The sequence below is a fragment of the Rousettus aegyptiacus genome, unplaced genomic scaffold (assembly GCF_014176215.1).
Source record: "Rousettus aegyptiacus isolate mRouAeg1 unplaced genomic scaffold, mRouAeg1.p scaffold_m13_p_9, whole genome shotgun sequence".
Lineage (NCBI taxonomy): Eukaryota > Metazoa > Chordata > Mammalia > Chiroptera > Pteropodidae > Rousettus > Rousettus aegyptiacus.
The window spans coordinates 69545586-69561748 of record NW_023416312.1 but is presented as its reverse complement, the minus strand read 5'-3'; the positions used below and the strand labels follow the sequence as shown (position 1 = coordinate 69561748).

The following is a 16163-nucleotide window of genomic DNA, read 5'->3' as shown; positions in this document are numbered from 1 at the left end:
AAACTTACGGCTATGAGCTTCAGTAAGCCTTAAATAGAGCTCAGGTGTTTAAAAGCATGATGTGACAATATCTGGTCTTGCTATTATCCAAAAATTGTACAGGGAGCCACAGAAACAGCACTGAATGTAAACTGACACAACAGTGGCAGGGGGAAATTTACTCAATAGATCCAGGAGACTCCACCTAACACACATATCAGCCAGAGGCTCTTCCAGTTTCAGAGACTTACAGACAACTGACGAGCAGTGTCATGCCTTGAGGAGCCCTGATCCCTCTGCTAAACTGCCATAGGTCAGGGATGGGTGATAAGCTGACTGCTGCCTACAGCATTGTCTCTTCCACTTACCTATAGGTCCAGCAAAGGCAACAACCATCTGTGGATCACTTTGTAGTTCCCACCAGGTAGCCCTAAACAATCAAAAGCAGCAGCTGACCTTGGCCTCCTTTGGATCCCCTCCCAAGGAGCCAAAAAGCCAATGTACCCCAAGGCTGGCACCAAATCACAACATAACATTTCCTGATTAGTCCCATAAATGGAACACAGAAAGGTTGGTTGCAACAAGTACGCAAGCCCACTAGGGTAAATCCCATTTAGTGGGGTCAGCCACCATACAACAGCTCTTACCCTGTGAGTGTAGACTATTTCCATAATTAGTCAGCCTGAATGTTAATCCAATCCACTGATGTAATAACAATAAAGGCTTGGCAACAAAAGAAGATCACAAACATCCCACAGAAAGATCAAGTCCAGAGCCTCAGCATAGGGGATCCAGGAGTGTGTGCCACTGAGACACAGGGCACCTTCCAAATTAGGCCATCTGCCCAAGGCTGAGAGACAAAACAAATGTTCCTGACACATAGAAATGAACACCAAGAGGCTAATAAAGTGAGAAAACAAAGAAACATGCCACAAATGAAACAACAGGAAAAAACTCCAGAAAATAAGCTAAATGAAATGGAGGCAAGCAACCTACAAGTGACAGAGTTCAAAATAATGGTTATAAGGATGCTCAATGAACTTAAGGAGGGGGGAGAACAGCGAACCTCAACAGAGGGATAGTAAGCATAAAAAAAGGACATAGAAACCATGAAAAAAGAACCAGACAGGAATGAAGAATACCATAAATAAAATGAAGAATACACTAGAAAGATTCAACAGTAGATTGGATGAAGCAGAAAATCTAATTAGTGAACTGAAAGACAAGGTAGCAGAAAACACCCAATGGGAACAACAACAACAACAACAACAAACATTTTTAAAAATGAAGATAGGATGCTTCTGGGAAAGAAAAATGGCATAGAAGTTAGGCACATTGTTCATTCCTCTTGCAACGATATCAAAGTTGTGACAGAAACAAGGAGCAAACAGAAAGCTAAGTCACCTGGGATCTAGATGAACAGAAGCACTACAAATAGTGAGAGAAATAATTCATCAACCTTGAGTGGTAGAAGTTAGGAGGGTAGAAAGACATGAGGCTTTCTGGTCCCCATCATCTGAGTGAGACAGAGGCTGCAGCAGCCAGCAACTGCAGAAACCTCTTAAAGAGGCCATGCCAGTAAGCATTCCTTCGCAGTGATGAACCTACTTGCTCTGAGCACCAGCACCGGGTGGATGATCCTGAGACTTACAGAGGCACACTGAGTTTTTGGAATGAAGGCCAGAGGCAAGGATCTCTCCTGTACAGAAGTGCTGGCTGTACCCATTGTTCCTGTTGAGCTGTTCCCCACCCCTAGTGGGCAGACACAGAGCCACCATAATTGAGATGTAATCAACCTGGATAACAGAGGTCACTCTGCCAAGAGATTCCCTGAAACTCCACTTCTCTCAGTTTGTGGACCCACCCAAGCCACAACTGGATGTGTCCTGGTGAGTCCCATGCTCCTTGCTGAGCAGAGCCAAGATTCACACTGGTGCGACTGACTTTGGCTTCTGGCTTGACCTCTTGAGGCAACTATAAGCACAGCATCTGTGGATTTCTTGCTGAATCTTAACAGGTGGTCCTGGAAGGCACAGGCTGGGGCTAAACTTGGCCTGCAGCTGATCCCTGCTCAGGACTGTGCCGCTGGACACTTACTACACAAAACCATGCTAAAAAGACCAAGAGACTTAGGAGCTCTGTTTAGTGCATAGAAACAGACACCAAAAGGCAGCCAGAATGGAAGACAAAAAAGCAGAAACCATATGAGAGAATAGAAGAGAGGTCCAGGAATAATGGAATCAAGCAATCTAATAGGTGTAGAGTTCAAAACACTGATATAAAGATGTTTAATGAACTTAGGGGATATGTAGACAAGTTCAGTAAGAACTTTAACAAAGAGATAAAAAAACATAGAAATGGAAAATATAAATGGAACCAGTCAGAAACGAAGAACATATTATCTGAGATGAAGGGTATAATAGATGGTATAAACAGAGTGGATAAAGAAGAGGATTAAATCACTGATATTGAGGATGGGGAAGCCAAGGACATTCAATGATAATGGTAAGATAAAAGAAGCCAAGGCTATAATAATAATTTAAGGAGCACATAGAACACAATTAAATGTAAAACTATCTGTGTCATAGGTGTACCTGAAGAAATATAAGAAGTTGAAGAGCCATTTGAAAAATAATTATGAAAAATGTCTCTCATTTGGTGAAAGAAATGGACATACGACCACGGGAATATCACAGAATCCCAAAAAAGGGGAACCCAAATAGGCTTACTCTAAGGCAGATTATAATTAGCATGACAAAGATTAAATACAAAGAGAGAATCTTAAAAGCAGCAAGAGAAAAACAGTTAGTTACCTACAAGGAAGCACCCATAAAACTGGCAGTGATTTCTCAAATGAAACTATGCGGGACAGAAGAGCTTGACACAAAATATCCGGCATGATGAAAATTCAAGATCTACAACCAAGAATACTTTATTCAGCAAAGCTATTATTTAGAGTCGAAGGACAGATTAAGAACTTCCCAGACAAAAATAAGCTAAAGGAATTTAACAACACCAAGCCAACATTACAGGAAATGTTGGAGGGACTTATTTAAAGAGAAAAAAATGTATAAAAAACAGGAATAAAAAATAGTAATAACTACATTCCTATCAACGATGGAAAAAAATTAAGTGATTTAACCAAAGGATAGGGTGGCTGAATGGATACAAAAACAAGACCCATATATATGCTACCTACAAGAGACTCACTTCAGATTTAAGGACACAGAGAGACTAAAAGGAAGGTGATGGGAAAAGATATTGCCTTGATGGACCTTGAGGGTACTGCACTGAATAAAATGGGTCAGATAGAGAAAGACAACACATGATTTCACATACATGTGGAATTAAAAAAATAAATAAATAAACAACAAGAATAAAAATAAAATGGAAATAAACTCACAGATAAATAGAATATTTTAAGGCCTACTAGATAGGAGGGGGTTTGGGGAGACTGAAAAAAAGGGCAAAGGAATTAAGAAGTACAAATGGATAGTTATGAAATACACAGTGAAATATAAAGTGTAGCATAAGGAAAATAGTTAATAATGTTTACTAACCCTGCAATGGGTAAAATAGGTGCTAGATTTATTGGGGCGGTCACTTTATGAGTTATAAATTTCTCTAATCACTATGCTTTACAAATGAAACTTAGATATCATGTGCCAACTGTAATTAAAAAAAACTCATTGACTTGTACAGTGTAAATATGAGCAACTAATTGTCTAGTATATTTCAATAAAACCAGAAAAAATACAAAAAATATTAAAGTCTCAAGGTGAGGATATGAGAAGTTGATGTTGTTCCAAAAGCCAACTTTTTTTTCCATATAATGAAAATGTATTTGAAATTCTAAAAAATAGGAGTAGGAAAAGATGTAAAGGAGTCAATGGTAGGAAAATAAAATAAGAATTCTTTTAGAAAAATTGAGCAATACTGAGAACATCTTGTTTCATATAAATAACTATTTGCAAATGGTAATTTTTCAATAATACCTACCTTGTCTTCTCAGTTTGCATTCAATTAAACAAAGCCAGAAACTTGAATCCAACTTAGAATGAATTTTTTGATTCATAGTTGTTAAAAATAAGTATTGAAGTTTCTAATTCCGAATATAAATCTATGATCGGAAGCCCTCAAAATTCACAATTAACACCAAGCTACCTACATTAAAATATAATATGTTATGAATTTGCTTATTATTGCTCAACTGACTATTGCTCTGTGGCAAGAGCATATGATGAGCTGAGGCACCTGTGCCTTTCAGAGCCCTAACTGAAGAAGCTACTTGCTTGCGCGCCCTGGAGAAGTAGTGTGTGGCTCCGGGGCTCTGAAAAGAAAAATGAGAATAGTTTAAGAGACCTCTGGGACAACATGAAGCCTAACAATATCTGCATCACAGGAGTACCCAAATGAGAAGAGAGAGAGCAAGAGATTGACAATCTATTTGAAGACATAATGACAGAAAACTACTCTAACCTGGCAAAGGAATTAGACATTCAAGTCCAGGAAGCACAGAGAGTCACAAACAAGAGAAATTCAAACAAATCCACACCAAGACACATCATAATTAAAATGCTAAAGGTCAAATACAAAGAGAGAATCTTAAAAGCAGCAGAGAGAAAGGCAGTTAGTTAGTTACTTACAAGTTACCCCATAAGAATGTCTGTTAATTTTTAAACAGAAACTATGCAGGCAAGAAGGGACTAGAAAGAAATATTCAAAGTTTTGAAAAACAAGAATCTACAACTACGAATACAGAATACTCTACCCAGAAATTAAAATAGAAGGTGAGATAAAGAGCTTCCTAGACATGGAAAAGTTTAAGTGATTCATCACCAATACGCCAGTATTGCAAAAATGTTAAAAGGACTTCTGTTAAAACAAAAAATGGGGAGGGGGAAATACGAATAATAAAATAACAATAACTACCAATAGTCATTTTAAATGTAAATGGTTAAATGCTACAATCAAAGTCATTTGGTAGCCAAATGGATAAGAAAACAAGATCCATGTGTATGCTATTTACAAGAGACCCATTTCAGATCAAATGACACTCACAGACTGAAAGTAAAGGGATGGAAAAAGATATCTCGCACAAATAGAAATGAAAAAAAAAAAGCTGTGGTAGCAATACTTATATCAGACAAAATAAATTTTTAACAGAAAGGTTTTAATAAGAGAAAAAAAGGCATTTCATAATGATAAAGGGACCAATATATCAAGAGAACATAACCCTAGTGCACATATATGCACCCAACACAGGAGCACCTACATACATAAAGCAATTATTGACTGATATTAGAGGAGAGATCAATAGTAATACACTCACAGTAGGGGACTTTAACATTTCATTGACACCAATGGACAGATCTTCAAGGCAAAGAATCAACAAGGAAACAATGGGCCTAAAAGACACACTACACCAGATGGATTTAATAGATATTCTCAGAGCATTTTACCCCACAGCAGCAAAATATACATTCTTCTCAAGTGCACACAGAAAATTTTCCAGGATAGACCACGTATTAAGCCACAAAACAAGTATCAATAAATTTAAGAAGATTGAAATTATATCAACCATCTTCTCTGATCACAATGGTATAAAACCTGAAATCAACTACAAGAAAAAAAAACTGGAAAATACACAAACAAATGGAAGCTAAATAACACACCACTAAACAATAACTGTGTTAACAATGAAATCAAGGAAGAAATCAAGATACCTAGAGACAAATGAAAATGAAAACACACCTCAAAATTTATGGGACACAGTGAAAACAGTCTTAAGAGAAAATTCATAAAAATGCAGGCCTACCTCAAAAAACAATGTACAGCTCAAATAACAATCTAACCTTACACTTAAAAAAGCTAGAAGAAACAGCATACCAAGTCCAAAGTGAGTAGAAGGAAGGACATAATAAATATCAGAACAGAAATAAATAAAATAGTATCTAGAAAAACAACACAAAAGATTAGTAAAACCAAGAGGTGGTTCTTTGAAAGGATGAAATGAATAAACCCTTAACTACACTGATTAAGTAAAAAAGAGGAGAAATCAAACAAATCAGAAATGAAAGGGGAGAAATAACTACAGATTACACAAAGGTTCATAAGAAAATACTATGAGCAATTACATGACAATAGATTAGACAATCTGGAAGAAATGGATACATTCCTAGAAACATACAATCTCCCAAGATTTAGTAAAGAAAAACAGAAAATCTGAACCGACCGATTACCACCAACGACATCAAATTAGTAATCAAAAACTTCCCAAGAAACAAAAGTTCCAGACCAGATGGCATCATAGGTGAATTCTACCAAACATTCAAAGAAAAATTAATATCTATTCTTTTGAATCTATTCCAAGAAATTTAAGAAGAGGGAAGCCTCCCTAATTCCATTTATGAGGACACTATTACTTTGATTCTAAAACCAGAAAATGACACTACAAAAAAGAAAACTACAGGCTGATATATCTTATGAACATTGATGTAAAAACACTAACAAAGTATTAGCAAGCTGAATTTCAGCAATACATTAAAAAAATCATACACCATGATCAAGTTGGATTTATTTTGAGGATGCAAGGTTGGTATAATATTCACAAATAAATTAATGTGATACATCACATTAACAAAATAAAAGATAAAAATAATATGGCCATATCAATAGATGCTGAAAAGGCATTTGACAAAATCCATCATCCATTTGCGATAAAAACTTTCAGTAAAGTGGGAATAAAGGGAATATACTCCAATATAATAAAGTGCATATATGACAATGCTACAGCTAACATCATACTCAATGGGGAAATGCTAAAGAATTTTCCTTAAGATCAGGAACAAGACAACCATATCCACTTTCACTACTCATGTTCAACATTTTATTGGAAGCTTTTGCCACAGCAATAAGACAAGAAAAAGAAAGAAAATGTTTCTAAATTGGAGAGAAAGAAATAAAATTAATGTTAGTTATTGATGACATGGCACTACATATAAGGAAATCCAAAGATTCCACCAAAATGTTAGAATTGATCAATGAATTCAGTAAAGTAGCAGAATAGAAAATTAATATTCAATGCCAGTGGCATATTTATACACCAATGATCAACATTCAGGAAGGAAAATTAAGAAAACAATCTCATTTACAATTACATCAAAAACGATAAAATACCTGGGAATCAAATTAATGAACATGGTAAAAGACCTGTTCTCAGAAAATTATAAATATTGAAAAAAGAAACTGAAGAAGATACAAATAAATGGATCATCATTAAAATAGCAATACTGCAAATTAGTCTATAGATTCAATGCAATCCTTACCAAAATACCAATGGCATTTTCCAGGTAGCTGGAACAAATAATCCTCAACTTTATATAGAACCATAAAAGACCCCAAATAGCCATGGCAATCTTGAGAAAGAAGAACAAAGTTGGAGATATCACACTACCTGATATCAAACTATGCTACAAGGCTATAGTAACCAAAACAGCATGGTACTGAAATACAAACAGATACATTGATCAGTGGAACAGATTAAAGAGCTTAGAAATAAATCCACACCTATATGTTCACTTAATATAAGACAAAGGAGGTAAGAATACACAATGGGGTAAAGACCATCTCTTCAATAAATGTTGTTGGGAAAATTAAACAGATACATGGAAAAAAAGCGCAAGTTGGCCATCTTCTTATACCATATACAAGAATCCACTCAAAATGGATTAAAGACTCAAATGTAAGACTCGAAATCATAACACTTCTAGAAGAAAATATAAGAACTATACTCTCTGATATTGCTACTAGCAATTTTTTATAGGACATATCTCCTCAGGCAAAGGAAACAAAAGAAAAAATAAAGAAATGGGTCTGTATCAAACTAAAAAGTTTTTGCACATCAAAGGAAACCATCAACAACAACAAAAGGCAATCAACTGAATGGGAGAAGATATTCGCTTATGATACCTCTGATAAGAGGTTAATATCCAAAATATATAAAGACTCATACAGCTCCACATCAAAAAAAAGAAACAATTGAAAAATGCGCAGAAGATCTAAACAGATTCTTCTCTAAAGAAGAAATAAGGATGGCTAATAGACATATGAAAAGATGTTCAAGGTTACTAATCATCAGAGAAATGCAAATTAAAATCACAATAAGATATCACCTGATACCTGTCAGAATGATTATCATCAATAAATCTAAGAACAACAGGTGTTGGCGAGGATGTGGAGAAAAGGGAACCCTCATACATTGTTGGTAGGATTGCAGACTGGTACAGCCACTATGGGACACAGTCTGGAAGTTTTTCAAAAAATTAAAAATGGATATACTTTTGACCCAGCAATTGTACTTGTGGGTATTTATCCAAACAAAACAAAACAAAACAAAACAGTAATTCCTAAAGATATATGCATTCATATGTTCATGGCAGCACAATCTACAATAGCCAAGATATGGAAGCAACCTAAATGCCCATCAACAGACGATCGGATAAAGAAGTTATGGTTCATATATACAATGGTATATTACTGGACCATTAAAAGGGTGAAATTCTACTATTCATAACAAAATGCATGGGCCTAGAGATCATTATGCTGAGTGAAATAAATCAAAGAAAGAAAGATAAATACCATATAATTTCACTTATATGTGGAATCTAAGGAACAAAAAGAACAAACTAATCAAAAATAGACTCACAAATATAGAGGGCAATTTGGTGACTGCCAAAGGGGAAGGGGTTGGTGGGCTGGGAGAAAGGAGTGAAGGATTAAATAAGTGAAAATTAGTAGTTGGTAGGGGGTCATGGAGATGATGAGCATGGCTCAGTGAATGCAGTTAGCAGTAATGTAATGGCTAGTTGGAAAGCCAGAGGAGATAAAAAGCAATTAGGGGGATCGTTTTATAAAATATATAAATGTCTAACCAATGTACTGTATACTTGAAACTAATAATAAAATTAAATTAAAAATTTAAAAAAACAGGGAGATATCACCTCACATCTGTCAAAATGGCCATCATCAATAAATCAACAAATAACAAGTTTGTTGGTGAGGATGAAAAGGAAAAAGAGCATTTGTGCGTTGTTTGTTAGATCGACAATTGGCGCAGACAGTATGAAAATAGTATGCAGGTTCCTCAAAAGTTTAAATATAGAACTGCCGTATAACCCAGCAATTTTATTTCTAGATATCCTCTGAAGAAATCTATAATACTAAGTTGAAAAGATATATGCACCCCCGTGTGCATTGCAGCATTGTTTGCAATAGCCGAGATATAGAAGCAATTTTCCATTTATAGAGGACTGGATAAAGAAAAAGTGGTACTTATACACAATGGACTATTATTACTTGGCTATAAAAAATAAAATCTTACCATGTGTGACAATATGGATGAACTTAGAGGTTATTATACTAAGTGTAATAAGTCAGATAGAGAAAGACAAATACTACATGATCTCATATGTGCAGTCTAAAGTACAAAATAAACACACACAATAAAAAAAAGACTCATAGATACAGAAACCAAACTGATGGTTGCTAGATGTGAATGGGGTTGGGGAGCTGGGGAAAATGGGGAAGGGATTAAGAAGTACAAATTGGTAGTTACAAAATAGTCAATGGGATGTAAAGTACAGCATAGGGAATTTAGTTAATAATATTTAATAACTGTGGATAGTGCCAAGTGGGTACTAGAGTAATTGAAGGGATCATTTTATAAATTATATACATGTATAAACCCTACGCTATACATCTGAAACTAATATAAAACAATATTGAATGCCAACTATAATCAAATAATAATAATAATAATAATTTTAATTTAAGATGCAGAATATAGAAAGTGACTGCCACTTTGTATGGTATGTCTTTTTCTGGTGATGAAAATATTCTTGATATAGATAATGATGATTGCTCAACTGTGTGAAATGTACTAAAAACCATTGAACTTTACATTTTAAAAGGGTGAATTTTATGGTCTACGAACTATATCTAAAATTTTAAAAGGGAATAAGTATAAAAATGATGCATATTTTATGTCCCAGAGCCACCACTAAAAATATTTTTTAAAACATAGTAAAATATTCAACAAAGGAATTAAATAGTACCAAAAAAAACCTATCATCTCCATTTAGTTGACAAGGGTAAAAAAATTAAGAATCTTCTGCGAGTAGCGGTAGCTGGTCTTTCAAAATCCAGAAAAATACTGTTATGGTAGTAGGATATTGTGTAGATTTTTTTGAATGTGTCATTTTTTATGAGGTATATGTGAGGGAGTTGGTTGCTTCTTTATGAGAAAAATGATTAAACCTCTTGTATAATTTTTACTTATTAGCATATTTTAAGTCAACACATATGCATTGATTTTTCCTGCCAGATTTGTTAGTATAAAAAATACCTGTAACAAAAAACTGTTCTGAGATTTTGATGAACAATATAAGTAAAAATATTAAATTTGAAAAATTGCTATTATTTGTGTGACACAGCAAAGCAGACTGGAAAGAGCATAGACTTTGAGGTTGAATTCATACTTTCTCCATTGCTAAAGTTTAACCTAGATTTCTTCATCCACAAAAAGCTAATAATAACAACACCTGCCTTATGTAATTTTAGTTTAAGTCATAAGATTTAGTAAAGTACTTGGGAAATAGCTGGACCCCGATATATATCATAGCTATCACTATCATTAGTCTTATTTTTATTTTAATGTTGTGAAAGCATATAATAATTTCCTTAAGGCTATAACTCTGACCCAGCAGGCATGATAAAAAGAAAAGTAATAGGTAAAAGTGTAAAGTGAGGCTAGTTTTTATTTTGTTGTTCTACTAATTTTCCTTTCTATAAGTTTATTTTTCCTGTTAACTATCGCAGTTCTGTACTGTTAATTGTCTTTTCTTTAATCTTAATACCTGTCTGAAAAAAATGGCAAGAAAACATCAGATTAGGATACAAGTGCCATATAATGGCATGTGTAATATCTTTTGAATTTTTGGTTTATTTTACATTAAAAATTTGACAGTTCTTAATTACAGTGTCATAATATTTCACATCAGAATGACATGCAATATTAGATTCCCTCACTTCATCTCCCTTCTTTCATTCAGTTATTTATATATAACTATTTTAATTAGATTTTATTATGTGTTTGATAATATAGTTACTAATTTAAAACAACACTTTTAAGACACAGTAAAAGTTAATTGCATAAGCTTTCATAGTATTGCACACTGAAATATTTATGAAATGTCTTCAAAAATAGCCTTTATATTTTTGAATGAACTAAGTTTTGGCTACATGTTTGTTTAATTTTCCTACTTGAACTATTAAAGTTTACCTTACTTCACTATAATTACACTGAGAAAATATATTATAACCAAGAAAATACCTAAAGAACATTTATTTTGGTAGATACAGAAATACATAGTTTATATTTTCAAATGTATAATATTTTTTTAATTGTAGATAGAAACTTGGTTCAATGTAATCCTAAAAATAACAACATCTTAAAATTGTATAGCTATTTACAATTAACTAAATATTTTCACTTTCAGTCTTTGAGATTCACAAATACCTATAAAGTATGCGCTTAGTGAGATAATGTAGCTTAAAATGTTTAGCATGATAGTTGCACAATAACAGCTAGTCATTCATAAAGGGCAATCTAATTCTTAGAGATATCCATTGATTTGCCCAAAGTTACAAAATTAATATGGAATTATTTAAGAATCATCTGATCAAAAAAGTCTAGTTAAACCCCAATATTTCTTAGCCAGCATTAGAGCTAAGGACATGAAACTATCAAATTCAAATATGTAGATAATTAACTTATACATATTTAGCTTTTATATGTATTTTTTCTATTAAACAATGCCATTTTTGTTGGTGACTAGGTAAAATATATTACAATGTTTAGTGGAGACAGTTCATTTTTTACTCTAATTGCTCTTTTAGAAAATGCAGAGTTTGCTTACAATGGTGTACATGTGCCCCCCACTGGTGAAACTCATGTGTATATAGAGATTGCAATGTTAGGTTTTTGACAAATTGAACATTAGAGACTTCACTTTTTCCTGTCATGAGAAATACTTCTAAGAGTATATGCAATTTACTTTTCATTATTTATCTATATTCTCTTTTGAACATTATTTCCATTTGTAATTAAAGACATATAGTTAGCTTCAGCTATTAGTTTAATAGCATATATTTGGCTTCCTCCTCTGTACTTGTTCCTAAAATAGGAAACCCAAAAATTTTTTCCCTATAAATACGAATGAGATAGTAAGTTGAAAGTGTATAAACTGGGTTAAAGTAAAATAGAAAAATGAGTAGGAGCTTGACAAATATTAAATTTCTTTTTTTAAGTTCCACTTCAAGGTTTGTACTACATAATTTTGAGGATAAAATGTTTTTTATTAGCTAATGCAATTCTTTTGGGTTCCAAAAATGATCTTGATCTAGAATAAGAAATTTTTTTCCTCTACAGAAGGTAGCGTGACCTAGTTATTCTGTGTGGATTCCAAACACTAACTCAGAATACTTCCTTTCATTTTGAAAAGGGTTAAAATCCATAGATGCTATTATTCTACAATTACATAGAAAATAGCAATAAATAATGTATAGTGGCCTGGGCTAATTTGAAATTGTACACACTTCCACAAAGACTGTCAAATATCTCTTAATATATAATTAAAGAACAAAAATAGAGATAAATAGGCTGGTAAGTAAGATTCTATTCCTACTACCTATTTTATTAAATATTTTTTCAGTGAGAAAACCCACACTGAAAAACAAATCATTCAACCTTGAATTTATGTTTTCTTATGTTTTCTTATTTAAATAGAAACAATGGCTTCAAGTCATGGAAAAACAGTTCATAAAGTGTATTTTAGGAACCTATTGTTCTGTGAACAAAGGGTGAACAGTTTGCCTTTGGAATATTTTAAATTCAGAAAATTAAAGTGCAAAGATTTTAGATCTAGATTTAAATTTTAAATTTTATATTTTAGATCTTCTATTTGAAACACAAATTTCATCTCTCACGGAATACAGAAATTTGACTAAGGAGGAAAAGAACAAAATCAGCTTTTAACAATTAGTCCAAGGACCCAGATACTACACATTTCAAGCACAGTATTAGGAATATATAGAGATATTAAAGAAGGACAATTAAGATTTATAGTTGTAAAAGATTCTATTTAGCATACGAAAGACAACTTTTAAAATTGAATTACTGCCCTTTGAAATAAAGGCTAAAGAGGCTATTCTTATTCATATCATAATGTTCTAGAGTGAGGGTTATGGATATATATTCTATTTATTCTACACAAATTTTATGTTCACTTAGATGGCAACAAGAAGTAAAATGTCTCCATGAGTTATTAAAATAATATATAATTAATGACGATTTTTCATCTAGGGTCTCTTACTGGGACTAATTAAACTGATTATAAAGATTATAGGCACACACAAGTACATGTGAAATGTAACCCTGTTACACAAAATAGCAATTTTTTCTTTTAATCTCCCTATCACTTGCAAAGGTCCTATACACTAGTCTCTTCTTACCTGTGGGGACTGTGTTCCAAGACCCTCAGTGGATGTCTGAAACTGGGTGTAGTACCAAACTCTATATACACTATATATTTTTCCCTGTACATACATACATTTTTACTTAAAGAAAGAACTTTGCAGCTTCTCTTTGGTGTATCCCAATTGCCACTATCACTACTCTTGTGCTTTGAGGCCATTATTAAATAAAATAAGGGTATTTGAACACAAGCACTGTGATACCTTGACAATCTATCTGATAACCAAGACAGACATTAAGTGACTAATGGGCAGGTAGTGTATGCAGTGTGGATATGTTGCACAAAAGGATGATTCATTTCCTTAGTGGGATGGAGCGGGAAGACACAAGCTTTTATCATGCTATTCAGAACAGAGTGCAATTTAAACACCTACTAATTATTTCTGAAATTTTCCTTTTAATATTTTTGGACCATAATTGACCACAAGTAACTGAAACCTCGGAAAGCAATACTGCAGGTATGGGGAACCACTGTACTTCCACCTCTATAATGATCATTTCAGATTCCATGTAACTTGTTCAAAGTAACATCAATAGAAAATTATAAAATCTTAAAACAGAAAAAAACCCAGAAAGTATCTAGTTTATTTCCTACACAAAGCAGAAATTCTTGGTGTAATCTCCAGTAACCTCCATGTTCTTCTCCTTGAAAGATAGAGCTTTTCATCGACAAAGACCATTTTATTCAACCTTCATCTGCTTCTTTCTATATCTTTTTATCATTTATCTTGCTTTCAACTTTTGGAGCCATATGAGCATGAAAATCCTTCAACTATTTAAAGAGTTATCATACCCCTCCTCATCTCTCTTTAATTCTATTTTCTAATCACATGACCGCAAAGGAACTGAAATCTAAGCCTACAAATTTTACATATTAAGGGGGTATTGAGTCTGAAATGCACTGAAATGAAATTACTTTGAGCAAAGCTATGATTCTAAGAGTGTCTATCAGCTTGGTTTGTGTGTAGCACCAGCAAATGTGCAATAACTGTTAACTGCTATCGTTGTAGGGGTTGCAGAAATTACTCATGGATATACAAAATATGATTTTCTGAGTTATCCTACTCTGTGTCTCTAGAGCCATATCAAGTCTGGCAGAATCAGCATTTGGTTTAAGTGCTCAAGAACACAGCATATTTCATATTTCCGTGGATCAATGCCAAAAACACCAGTTTAATTATTTGGGGAAATAGAGTCCTTAATATCAGTGATCTAAGTGAGAGTGGATATTAGCCTTTTATGACTCTAAGCCAGATAAAACTGTATGCTTAAGTTTTCCTCAGCTCTAAAGTGAGGAAAATGTAAAGTTCTTCCTACATTTTGGTTGCGAGGGTTAAATGATATAATAGACGCACAGTAAGTCCTGATGGGGATCAGAGTATGCCTCTCCCAAATATGCCACTTTGGTATAAGAATTATTTTTAGCTGAAGATGATTGAGAAACAGAGATATAAGGAAAGCTCTCTACACTGTTCCTTTCTGTTTAAAAGTGGAGTATAAACTTCCCTTTGTGAAGGTGTCCCACCCTCCATATTAGGAAGAAAAGAATGACTCGATCTTTGGAGACTCACTTATCACCACAGAGACTACACAAGGTTGAGCCTGCATAACAAAACTTTCACCTCTCTTAGTTTCCCCATATATCTACTTTTCCACATCTCAAAGCCAAAACCCTTTTTCCTTTGTCTTGTCATTCCTTCACAATGTATTGCTCTCTAGTTAAAATGGTATATATAAGCCTCTGGGTCTAACTATTTGGGTCTTCACTAGGCCTCCATATACATAAGTAATAAAATCTCCTGTTAATTTGTGTGTTTTTTGCCAACTTAATTCACAGGACCCCAGCACTAAAATAGGGAGGATAGAGGAAAAAGCTTTCCCTCCCATATAGTGCTCAATTAAAGTTAGCTATTATAATTATTGTTATTATCATCTTCACCATCAGGGCCTGACACTAAATAAGCATTTAGTTAGCTGTTAGTTTTTATTCTTTAACTTAGCCAGTGCTGTCTATCTGCATGTAGTGAAATGACATTTGCAAGTAAAAATAAAATGTTAACTGAAATTACATTATGAAATTATTTTATGGATTTATTGGAGAATTAAAGCACTAATTAATTTGAAAAAGTTATATATCTTTAGGGAAGGAAGAACAGATATAAAGTGCAAAGAATGACTAGAGGTAGCATACTCTAGAGATAAGAACTTGGACCCATGGACTATATTCATAATATATGTCACCGTAACTTTCTGAAAATATACTGGGTGCCGTTCTTTCTTTTCATATTTACAATTGAAACTTACCTGGTGAAAAAAAATTCCCTTGGGGTAAAAAGATTGTAGTGAATGATTATGTGTGTTGGAAGAAGGAAAGAAAATATTTGGAGAAGACATCGAACCAAAAGTAAAGATTCACAGGTCTAGATGTGTTGGGCTAGAAATTCCCAAGTACTTAATCTCATGAATGGATTTGCAAGAAGGAAGAGGTCTTTATTTATTCATTTAAAAATGCCAGATATAGGGTTAAATGCTAGGTATATACTAGTATGCAAGATTTTTATGATCACTGCTTAGCCCTTCAGATACCTGA

General features: G+C 33.6%; 1 protein-coding gene across 1 annotated transcript in view; it reads right to left on the bottom strand.

Moving 5' to 3' along the window:
* Positions 1-16163, bottom strand: part of HTR2C (5-hydroxytryptamine receptor 2C) — a 295289-nt gene that overhangs the window by 146198 nt on the left and 132928 nt on the right. The window lies entirely within an intron of this gene.